The 12,848-nt window shown below is 44.1% G+C and overlaps 1 protein-coding gene across 3 annotated transcripts in view; it reads left to right on the top strand.

Moving 5' to 3' along the window:
* The window catches only part of LOC126470034 (endothelin-converting enzyme homolog), a 434,767-nt gene that overhangs the window by 121,690 nt on the left and 300,229 nt on the right, over positions 1 to 12,848 (top strand). Inside the window, exon 1 of one of the 3 annotated variants that reach the window (XM_050097525.1) lies at positions 6,761 to 7,070. The exons of 1 other annotated variant lie outside the window; for it this stretch is intronic. The gene's annotated coding sequence lies outside the window, so the exon portion shown is untranslated. Of the gene's footprint in view, positions 1 to 6,760; positions 7,071 to 12,848 lie in introns of those variants that run through there. One more of the 3 variants, XM_050097526.1, reaches the window with a different exon arrangement.

Genomic DNA, 12,848 nt, shown 5'->3' with positions numbered 1-12,848 from the left:
AAAAGGGGTTGGCAGCGTTAGTAAAAGACACAGGAATCAGACAAGTAACATAGTACACACACAATTAAAGAAACACAGCGACAGTCTGCTTTCTGTTCGCAAGAGATAAAAGGCACACCCAGCGGCAGTATGATGGCCGTTCGCAACACTTCCCAAAAAAAAAACACGGAACACTCACTGTAAAACACTCACTGTAGAACACTCAATGTAGAACACTGCACGAAAGTGGCGGCACAAAGATGACACTCCCAAGCCAAAGGCAGATGGGGGGGGGGGGGGGGGGTGGGACCTGGAGGAGGGGGGAAGAACAAGGAGGGAGGAAGGAAAAAAACGAAAAAGGGGGGGACCAAGGAGGGAGAGGACTAATAAAGGGGGAGAAGGGCAGACGCGAGGGAGAATGAGAGGAGGCAGAGGAGGGAAATGAAAAAGGACTCGGGGGAGAGAAGGTGGCAAAGAGAGGGGAGGTGGGGAAGAAAGAGGATGGAAGGGGGGAGAGGGAGCCCAGGAAAAGGACAGAGGAAAGGAGGGGCAGTGAGGATCAGAGTTGATAGGAGGGATAAATGGAGGGAGAGAGGGCATCATCCGGGAGGGAGAGTTGATGGAAGCCACCTAGGGAAAGGAGATGTAGGGTGTAGAGATGGAGGGTAGGAGGGACACAACAGTGAAGACGTGGCAGGGGGCGGGTATGGGAGAGGAGAGGAGCAACCAGGGGGTGAGGGGGTTCAAGGCGGTGGGAGGTGTAGAGGATCCGTCAGCAGCTGAGGGTTTCAATTAAAAAAAAACAGATTCCCCAGCAGTACATCAAGAGCGCATGTCGAGCGACGTCAACACATATAGCCATTGATATTGCCTTCATAAATTGAGGCGAAAAGCGTCTGACAAAACAAATATTTTCTTTATTCAGTTTCATGCACACGATTCTAACCTAAAAATTGTAAATATACACTATCTGATGAAAAGTATCTAGTCGCCCTTATGTAATGTGGAATTGACCACTAGATGTCATGACAGGCGGACCGTGTAGTATAAGAGGAGGCGGGAGGTATTGTGTTGTTAGTAGAGAAGCAGTAACATCAGAATGGGGGCTGGCTGGAGTGGCCGAGCGGTTCTAGGCGCTACAGTCTGGAACCGCGCGACCGCTACGGTCGCAGGTTCGAATCCTGCCCCGGGCATGAATGTGTGTGATGTCCTTAGGTTAGTTAGGTTTAATTAGTTCTAAGTTCTAGGCGACTGATGACCTCAGAAGTTAAGTCGCATAGTGCTCAGAGCCATTTGAACCATTTAGAATGGGGCTATCAGGTGAGCTCAGTGACTTGAATGTCACCTGAGTAATAAATCCACCTGGGACATTTAAATCCTTGCCGGCCGGGGTGCCCGAGCGGTTCTAGGGGCTACAGTGTGGAACTGCGCGACCGCTATGGTCGTAGGTTCGAATCCTGCCTTGGGCATGGATGTGTGTGATGTCCTTAGGTTAGTTAGGTTTAAGTAGTTCTAAGTTCTTGAGGACTGATGACCTCAGAAGTAAATTCCCATAGTGCTTAGAGCCATTTGAACCATTTAAATCCTAATAAAGCTGCCCAATTCGACTTTCGGTGTGTGACTGTGAAGTGGAAACGCGAAGGAACAACCACAGCCAAACGAAGACCAGGTAGATCTTGTGTACTGCCAGGCAGGAACCCTTGAGCGTTGTGGAGGGTAGTTGGAAAATATCACATGAAACCAGTGACGAGAACAACTTCTGACTTCCAAAACTGCTACCATCATTCCAACTAGCACAATTACTGTATGTAGGGAGGCAAAAAGAGTAGGGAACTATGGACGAGCATCTACTTACGAGCCACATATTTCTGTAGTCGCCGGAGTGGCCGAGCGGTTCTAGGCGCTACGGTCTGGAACCACGCGACCGCTACGGTCGCAGGTTCGAAGCCTGCCTCGGGCATGGATGTGTGTGATGTCCTTAGGTTAGTTAGGTTTAAGTAGTTCTAAGTTCTATGGGACTGATGACCACAGCAGTTAACTCCCATAGTGCTCACAGCCATTTGAACCATTTTTTTTCTGTAGTCACTCTAAGCAATCCTTGGGGTGGTGTAAAGAGCGACACCAATGTGCAGTGAATAACTTGAACCGAGTGATTTGCAGTGATGAATCACGCTGCGTTATGTGGAAATCCGATGGGAAGATTGGGGGTGCCTGGAGAACATTACCTGCCATCAGCCGGCCGCGGTGGTCTCGTGGTTCTAGGCGCGCAGTCCGGAACCGTGTGACTGCTGCGGTCGCAGGTTCGAATCCTGCCTCGGGCATGGATGTGTGTGATGTCCTTAGGTTAGTTAGGTTTAAGTAGTTCTAAGTTCTAGGGGACTGATGACCACAGCTGTTACGTCCCATAGTGCTCAGAGCCATTTGAACCTGCCATCATGTGTACTGTCCACAGCGAAGCATGGAGGCAGGCAGTGTTACGATTTTGTTGTGTTACCCTTCGTGCGTTTAAGAAAACGCCAAATGCAGAGTTGTGTACTGCGTACAGTAGAGGGACAGTTCGGAAACGATGACTCTAAGAGTGTGAGATGAGACATGTGATAAAGGAGCATCTGTGAGGCAGTGGCTTGTGGACAATAACATTACCGACATCGACTGACAGGCCCAGAGTCACGCTCCGAAGCCAATGGGATGGAAGCCTTTGGGATGATTTAGAACGTCTATTTCGCTCCAGAACCCAACGTCCAACATCACTACCTTCTCTGGTTTCGGCTCTTGACGAAGAATGGACTGCCATTCCTCCACAATAATTCAGACACCTCAATGAAAGTGATCGCAAAAGAGTTCAAGTCGTGATAAAGGCGAAAGGTGGACACACCCCATATTAATATGCACTAATATGTGTCCAGACACTATTAATCAAATAGTATTTTTGCCCTGTATTCAGCTGCATACAGAAGGTCGTAACATAGAAATCATTAATATAATATTAATAGTAACTGAGTATTTACAGATCAACAATATTGGGAGGATCAGTTTGGATTCCGGAGAAATGTAGGAACACACGAGGCAATACTTGCCCTACGATTCTCATAGAAGATAGGTTAAGGAAAGACAAACGTACGTTGATAGCATGTGTAGACTTAGAGAAAGCTTTTGATAATGTTGACTGGAATACTCACTTTCAAATTCTAAAGATGGCAGAAACCAGATGCCAGTTATGAGTCGAGGGGCACGAAAAGGAAGCAGTGGCTGAGAAGGGAGTGAGACAGGGTTGTAGCCTATCCCCGATGTTATTCAATCTGTATATTAAGCAAGCAGTAAAGGAAACAAACGAAAAATTTGGGGTAGGACTTGGAAGAGCAGTTGAACGGAATGGACAGTATTTTTAAAGGAGGATATAAGATGAACATCATGGAATGTAGTCGAATTAAATGAGGTGATGCTGAGGGAATTAGATTAGGAAACGAGACACTTAAAGTAGTAAATGTGTTATGCTATTTGGGAAGCAAAATAACTGATGATGGTCGAAGTAGAGAGGATATAAAATGTAGACTGGCAATGGCAAGAAAAGCATTTCTGAAAAAGAGAAATTTGTTATAGATCTAAGTGTCTGGAAATCCTTTCTGAAAGTGTTTGCATGGAGTGTAGCCACATATGGAAGTGAAACAGGGACGATAAACAGTTTAGACAAGAAGAGAATAGAAGCTTTTGAAATGTGTTTCTATAGAATATTACTGAATATTAGATGGATAGATCTTGTAACTAATGAGAACGTACTGAATAGAGTAGGGGAGCAGAGAAATATGTGGTACAACCTGACTAAAAGAAAGGACCGGTTGGTAAGACATGTTCTGACGCAGCAAGGGATCACCAATTTAGTGCTGGAGGGAAGCGTGGGGGGTAAAAATCGTAGAGGGAGACCAAGAGATGAATACAGTAAGCAGAGTCAGAGGAATGTAGGCTGCAGTAGTTATTCGGAGATAAAGAGGCTTGCGCAGGACAGAGTAGCATGGAGAGCTGTATCAGACCAGTCTTTGGACTGAAGACAACAACAACAACACAACATTAAAGATGTTATTATCAGATTGTGTTTCTCCAACTTCTATATAGAAACCCGAAGTGACGCAGAGGACGCGGAGACAAGTAATTTAATATAAGACACATGGGGGCAGCAACTGTCGGGAAATACCCCAAAAATAGATGACAAATTTAGAGCATGTGACGTCACCAGATGACGTATCTCGCCGCGCGTGCAGCCGTTGACCCTATCGATCTGTCACACCTGAGCCGGCCTTTGTGGCCAAGCAGTTCTAGGCGCTTCAATCTGGAACCGCGCGACCGCTAGGGTAGCAGGTTCGAATCCTGCCTCGGGCGTGGATGTGTGTGATGTCCTTAGGATAGTTAGGTTTAAGTAGTTCTAAGTCTATGGGACTGATGACCTCAGATGTTAAGTCCCATAGTGCTCAGAGCCATTTGAACCATTTGATTTGTCGCACCTGATCAACACAACCCAACAGAAGTCAAGTATTCACGTCGCTGAGGCTCTGGGCCACGTGCGCAACTTTAGCGCTTGGGGCTGGCGTCTGGAGTCTTGTGCTTAGCAGACAGTATTATTATTATTATTTTTTTTTTTTTGCGTTAGAGAATTATGTGTTTACATTGAGGTCAGATTTACTATTTTATCTAACGGTCTCACGATCTCCACCGGTTTATTGCAAAGCACAGTACAACACAAACCTAGCACATGGTGTCACAAGTAAATGAGTATAAGCTTCTGAATTGCGTCGCTGCTAGTAAAGAACGTAAATAGAAGAAGGAGGGACAAAGCACAGAAACACAAACTTAGAACAGCTTTTGATTGGTTACAGCGAGGACAATAATTTTATAGCTTCTACGTTCACAACTGATCACATCTACAAAAGGTGTTCGAAAAAAGAGTAGCCTAGCGGAACACTGTGCACCTCTGCCCCCTACCGGCGAAGGTAGGATCGACGAGCCCAGCCGGTGCACGCGTGGCGAGGTAGTGTCATCTGGTGCCGTCACGCTCCACATTTGTCAAATTCTTTTCTACATCTACATCTACATCTACATCCATACTCCGCAAGCCACCTGACGGTGTGTGGCGGAGGGTACCTTGAGTACCTCTATCGGTTCTCCCTTCTATTCCAGTCTCGTATTGTTGTGGAAAGAAGGATTATCGGTATGCCTCTGTGTGGGCTCTAATCTCTCTGATTTTATCCTCATGGTCTCTTCGCGAGATATACGTAGGAGGGAGCAATATACTGCTTGACTCCTCGGTGAAGGTATGTTCTCGAAACTTCTTCAAAAACCCGTACCGAGCTACTGAGCGTCTCTCCTGCAGAGTCCTCCACTGGAGCCTATCCATCATCTCCGTAACGCTTTCGCGATTACTAAATGATCCTGTAACGAAGCGCGCTGCTCTCCGTTGGATCTTCTCTATCTCTTGTATCAACCCTATCTGGTACAGATCCCACACTGCTGAGCAGTATTCAAGCAGTGGGCGAACAAGGGTACTGTAACCTACTTCCTATGTTTTCGGATTGCATTTCCTTAGGATTCTTCCAATGAATCTCAGTCTGGCATCTTCTTTACCGACGATCAATTTCGTATGATCATTCCATTTTAAATCACTGCCAATGTCTACTCCCAGATAATGTATGGAATTAACTGCTTCCAGGTTCAAATGGCTCTGAGCACTATGGGACTTAACATCTGTGGTCATCAGTCCCCTAGAACTTAGAACTACTTAAACCTAACTAACCTAAGGACATCACACACATCCATGCCCGAGGCAGGATTCGAACCTGCGACCGGAGCGGCCACGGGGTTCCAGACTGAAGCGCCTAGACCGCATGGCCACTGCTTCCAGTTGCTGACCTGCTATATTGTAGCTAACTGATATGTGATCTTTCTTTCTGTTTATTCGCAGCACATTACACTTGTCTACATTGAGATTCAATTGCCATTCCCTGCACCATGCGTCAATTCGCTGCAGATCCTCCTGCATTTCCGTACAATTTTCCATTGTTACAACCTCTCGATATACCACAGCATCATCTGCAAAAAGCCTCAGTGAACTTCCGATGCCATCCATAAGGTCAGCCGGCCGTAGTGGCCGAGCGGTTCTAGGTGCTTCAGTCTGGAACCGCGCGACCGCTACGGTCGCAGGTTCGAATCCTGCCTCGGGCATGGATGTCTGTGATGTCCTTAGGTTAGTTAGGTTGAAGTAGTTCTAAGTTCTAGAGGACTGATGGCCTCATCTGTTAAGTCCCAAAGTACTCAGAGCCATTTTGAACCACAAGGTCATTTATGTATATTGTGAATAGCAACGGTCCTACGACACTGCCCTGCGGTACACCTGAAATCACTCTTACTTCGGAAGACTTCTCTCCATAGAGAATGACATGCAGCGTTCTGATACATTTTGGGATACTTCCCGACATTTGCAGCCCCCGGTGGTGTCTTATCTTAAATTACTTGCCTCAGCGTCATCTACGTCTCTTCGCGGGTTTTTAAAAGTCAATAAGCACTACCCCGTATAGTGTAGACCTCATTGGAGACAGGACATTAAACTCGAATCCTTTTTGCTTCCTTCCTAAGCGTATGCTGAGAGCGTCACAACCGCAGCGTCGTCTGCGGCTGCTAGAAATGCTGCTAGCGCGGCGGGCGATAAAGCAGACGAGTGCTTTTCGGTGCTAGTGCCGCGGCTCTCTCCGCTTCGGCGCGTGGCGCCAGCACAAACGGCGTGGCGCCGTGCGTCGCGACGCGGGGTGGGGGACGCCGATTTAGGGGAGCACCGAAAAACAAACGCTGACGTAAAGGGCACAGCTTACGGCGGAGACGACGAGTGCAAAGCGGCGTCTGTCCTTGACACGTCGGGGGCGGAGGAGGGGGGAGGCGCTTCCTACTTACGCCCACGCCACGCCCCGCGGCAGTCGGCGACGCGCGCCCGCGAGGTGAACACAGGCCCGCGACCGCGAGATGGCCAGTGCTCGCCGATAGACGCCGGTCGCGCCGCCCGCGCCGCGCTGCGCCAACAACGCCACAGGTTCGCCTCTCGCTTTCTCATTGTGCGTTTCTCATTATCCCTTCTACGCCTAATGCTCTGCTGCTTAGACACTCATCGTGTAACAATTTCGAGATGCACAGTATTCGCTACTGGAAAAAAATGGCTCATAATTACTTTAGGATTGACAGCCCCGGTTCAGCCCTTCGCTACTATTGCCAACTACTTTAACATTATTAGTGTGGTGGGGCTTAAATAACCCAAAATCAAATGTTTCATTTTTTCGTTCTAAAAACAGGTGAACACATTGTTAATTAACCTCGACAACATACATCAATAACAAAAAAAAAAAAAATGTTTTCCATGATAGTATTATTTTCTTTATGTTCTGAAAAGTTTTGTAATTTTCAGTCATAATGTCCACAGTTTCAATAATAAGAGAAATAATAAGTACACTTATATTTTCCTAATTTTAGTTGAAATGTATAGCTTCCTTACAAGTAATATTTGGAGTAAACAGTTTTCATTCGATGTCTTCTTCATCACTGAGCCACCTTTCACACATTAGAACAATGTGTTCTCAGCACAAAAATTTACTGCATACACCACATCGATGTTTAGTATTCCTATCTTTGGATCCTGAACATACCACGCACTTGCTCTGTGATGATAGTTTTTTAGGGGCAAATTAATTGGAAATTGTGTTACATTTCCTTTTCAGCTTCAGTTCAATCTCTCTTGGCAATCTACTTGATGACTGTGCTTTGTGCTGGATAAAACTTTCTGACATCTGAAGACCAAGATTCTTTAGAAATTCTCTTCTCTTCATCTTAGATCCAGTGTTTCAAAAGAGCACCACATCTGGATTAGTTTATATTACAGCTTAGACTTACAACATTTGTAATAGCAGAGGGACTAAACTACTGTGGTTTGGTGTGATAAACTACAGCAACGAAAAAGGCGTCTGTCTTTCTGCACGAACGAGGCTAAACTGGCGTTAACTGCAGTAATGCCATCCACAGTTTGTAAAAGTAACGTAACGAGTTATTCAAGTACAAAAGTGATGCGTCATCTCATGAAAACGCTGAGAAATACATCGACTATGGTGTCTGAAATCTCAGTACAGCAACTGAGGGTTAAGATCGTGCGGCGTCCGTAACATTGATGAACTACGGGCCCCATATTCGGCAAAATGAACTTACGTTGTTGTAAAAGTATTATTTTACTTCCATATAACATTTAAATGTAATAGTTATTTTCTTCACTTATTTAAACCTAACAGATGCTACGCAGCTTCATTTTTGAACCATTATCCGAGAAACATAACATTTCCCAATACGTAAGAACTATCCGTCGCAGTTGACACCAAGTCCATTCCCACAGCAAGGAAAAATCACTTTTTACTAAAACTGACGAAGTGGTCGGGGTGTTCTTGCTCCTGTTCAGATTTTTACCACGCTCGAATTATTGGTAAGCAGAAGTGACATCTGCTTGCCGTCGCAGGCACTAACTTGTGCAGACTGTCATGAAACTGAATTTCTTACAGCATTTATCATCATAAAAAAGTAAAAGTAGTTAAATTATAAATTTAAAAAGTTTAGAACTCTGTATACGACAGAATTTTGCAACACAATACGTACTTACGTGCCGCGAAGCAATATGTCGGCATACAGCAACACTGTGCTAGAGTAAGTCAACAAACGGTGTTTGAGTGAGCTCTGTTAGCTATGTAAAGCAAGCAATGGCTGTCGACGATATTGTGGTGTAAGTTCGTAATAAGCCATAACAGAGCATAGTGGAACAAAGCATGTAGAAAAAAAAATTCTTTTTCCAGTTTATAATACGTAAAATGTGGTTTAACAAAACAGAAATGCCGAATGTATACTTCAAACGTTTGAAAATAAGCGCATTTTTTTGTCAATGTTCTATTTCTTTCAGTGCTTTAAAAGTACTGCTCAATCATTCGCACATAATCTTAAAATTCAAAACTACCACGGTTCATATTACCCCGTCAAATAGTCGGTGTGGTGTAGTGTTCCTTGAAGGCACTACTCCCATAGATATGCTGCAATATGGATAATCCGCTTCTGAGGAGTGACACTTCTGCAGAAGAACGTGTAAGTCACATCCAACATGTAACACGAGAGTAAGCTTACATTTCAGCCAACTAGGCCAGAAGTGGAAACTACTCAGCGTGTTCTGGACGAGATGCATTATGCTTTCATTTTAGTTCTAGAGGGTGAAACAGAACTCCACCGACAAATTTTTACATGTTATTCAGTGATATTTTCTGAGTGTTTGGTATAAGGGATACATGTCTCAATGGATCGTTACAAATTAATTGCATTTCGTTTTGTTTTTTGCCCTCATTTATCTTCGTATCTGTGCTATACTGAAAGTATCTACACAACAGTGCAAATGTCGACGGTATAAACTGCGTGTCTCATTTGGAAACAAACTAGTTCAATCCACACATGGTATTTGCTGTTAACAACAATAATGCCCAATTTACTCCTTGTGCTCAAGCTTGCATTGTTTACTGCTCGGTTTCGTCTCGGGTTTGATTTTACGACATTGTTAGTTGTACGTTGACAATTATACGCAACAGAAATATGGACAGTTTTAATGATGAAAAGTTGCCCGATACGCACCTTGTGTAGGGAGTCTGTGAATGCAGTGGAAAAGTTTCAGAGCAACACTATGCGGAGCTATCTGCGCAGCGACGGCAACCACATCACACCACTTTTACATCTGGCTATAGGAGCACACGAGAAACGGGATGATTTTGCGTTATGGAAATTGCAAATCACAGACTTGTTCACTGTTGTGAACGTATTTTCACAGAAACAAGGGTAACTGGAGTAAGAAATCGAATAAATCCTAATTACATTATTACCTTGTGACGAACCACCGGAGATCACGGCTCCTTCATATCAAAATACTAGGAGTATCCATGAACAACCTCCGAAAGTGTGTCGGTGGAGTTTGCTTTCACTCTGTAGAGGAAAAGAACTGAAACATGTGTTAGCTTTCTTCCTTTCATTGTTTATCTACATCCGTCTGACATTCGATGCGTTATGGAAATTGCAAATCACAGACTTGTTCACTGTTGTGAACGTATTTTCACAGAAACAAGGGTAACTGGAGTAAGAAATCGAATAAATTGTTTACCTTATTCCAGAGCGAAGATAATTATAGTATCCTGATATCCGTGGGGGAATTTGAACTGAAGATCAGTACACACCAAATACACGTGTAATGCACCGTTCTTCGCTCTAACCAAGTGTATCTATTGCAGTTTTCTGTGCGTGGAGTCTTCAGAATTTGGCGGGTTTTCAGTTGTTTAAATTGCAGCAAGAATTATTCAGTTCTGACTCTGCGTGTTGTGCGTTAGTATTTGATACAGGGCGTAGTTATCAAGAACATTAAACTAGTACCATCTGATTATTAATTTTCTACGTCGAATGATAAACGAGATACTGAGTATAAGAAATATTATTGGTGACGAAAATACGGTGTTACTGAAAATAATTTTGGGGAAGTATTTTCTCTTAACGTCACTGGTATTGACTAAACACCATAAATAATTATTGCATATGTTAGTGATGATTTCCCTGTGATTTTCATTCTGGCAAGGTCAATAATCGCTCATTATTACAGAAAACTAAATTCTCCTTTCTTCGCAATATCTTCAGATGAATTAGCGTAATTTACTTCCTGGTCCCTCCAGTTGTTCATAATATGCCAATAAATACAAGGTGTCACAAACTTTTAGGATCAAGAGAATATAGGCGGTAGAGCGTTCTTAACTGAGTATTTTGTCTTCAGAAAATCAGTATTTCAGATGGTACGAAATCTTGAACGAAATGCGTGTATCATGTTCTATTGTAAAGTTCTTGGGTTTCGTAACAAGCAATTGCCTGTCACATCGATGTTGGAGACGCTAGCTTAAAAATAATATGCAGTTATTTTTAAACTATACACGGTGGATCAAAATGGCTCTGAGCACTATGGGACTTAACATCTGAGGTCATCGGTCCCTTAGAACTTAGAACTACTTCAACCTAACTAACCTAAGGACATCACACACATCCATGCCCGAGGCAGGATTCGAACCTGCGACCGTAGCTGTAGCGCCTATAACCGCTTGGCCACAACGGCCGGTACACACGGTGGAATTTGCCACTATTTACAATTTATGACTGGTTGTCGAAGATGGAGATATTCGTTTAATGTATGCTGCAGCTGGATGCATCGCCATAAAAAGCGAATGAGTCGGCAGAGAAATGTTCCGCAGCATACGTCACTGTAATTTGAAGAAATTTATTGCCGTGGATAAAAACTGGGCGCTCAAGCTACAGAGAACAGGCCAAGGTTCTCGAGAAAGAACTGCTCGTACACTATCTAATTAAAAGTATCCGGACACCCATTACGGGACATTAATATGGGGCGTATTCACTCTTTCGCTTTATGAAGGCTTGAGCTCTGTTGCGGACACATTTTCAGTGAGGTGTCTGAATGTCTGTGTAAGAGTGGCTGCCCAATCTTCCTCAAGAGCAGAGACCAAAGAAGGTAGTGGTGTTGGACGCTCTGGTCTGGAGCGAGCGGTTCTAGGCGCTTCAGTCTGGAACCGCGCGACCGCTACGGTCGCAGTTTCGAATCCTGCCTCGGGCATGGATGTATGTGATGTCCTTAGATTAGTTAGGTTTAAGTAGTTCTAAGTTCTAGGGGACCGATAACCTCAGATGTTAAGTCCCATAGTGATCAGAGCAATTTGAAGCGTTTCCTGGAGCGAAGTCGACGTTCTGAGTCATCCCAAATGTGTTCCATTGTGCTCAGGTTGGAACTCTGTGTAGGTTAAACGATTTTAGGAACGTTATTGTCGAAAAACCATTGCCTTACAGATGCTGCCTTATGACAGGATGCACTGACATGCTAATCGAATCATTGCCTCTGAACTGTTCCTTTACTGTATGCAGTACACAACGCTGTAAAATGTATACCGGTATATATCATCCCTGATTTAGCGTTTTCCCCAGTAAGGGAACCACACTCAAAACAAGAAAAACACTCCCATACCGTAACACCACTTTGTTGCTGAAATTTTTGATACCCTATAACAAGGCTTTTCTAGTGTTGCGCGCAAAACTTCTTCTCGTAATAATTTCCACTTTATACACTGAAGTTTCCAACTTCTTAAAGCACATGGGTTCTAAAAAGAAAAGAAAAAAGAGATTGTCACATCATTCACTTTGCAAGCCACTCCTCCTTCCACGAATTCACGACATCGTTGCCTCTGATTTCCTTCAGTCATTGCTGCAAGCCAATAAGTTTTACATTACTACCTGTAAAAATGGCTTTCTGTGCATTCACTCTTCCCCCGTTCAACCGTGCACTCACTGACCAGGTATTTTAAGTACCCAATCATTGGTTTAAACTGAAACGTTGTGACGCTTCTTTTCAGTGTTTACATAAGGCGGGAAGATTAGATTAACAACCCTAGCACAAGCTCAGATTAGATAACGACGGGGAGAAGAAATCGATCGCTTTCGGAACCATAGAACCAATGTGACCGTCTCCTAGAGTAATTTCGAGGAGACGCAGAGAACCTGAATGAGCCCGGCCAGATGGATATATGACACACGCTCTTTCCACATACGAGTCAGATGTCTGAAAGCCACCTTACCGCTTGGCTATCTGAAGAAGATACCGATATTTCGCTAGAATCCCTCTTTTTCCCCTCAGGATAGTGTATCAGTTGTAAAACTTTGTATTGCGGATGATAGATGAGTGCATATGTAGCGCAGAACAAACTGGCGGCTGAACAACACATGTTTGTTAT

Source organism: Schistocerca serialis, chromosome 3, assembly GCF_023864345.2.
Source record: "Schistocerca serialis cubense isolate TAMUIC-IGC-003099 chromosome 3, iqSchSeri2.2, whole genome shotgun sequence".
Lineage (NCBI taxonomy): Eukaryota > Metazoa > Arthropoda > Insecta > Orthoptera > Acrididae > Schistocerca > Schistocerca serialis.
Note: the sequence above shows the minus strand (reverse complement) of the source record. Positions and strands in the feature narration are given on the sequence as shown.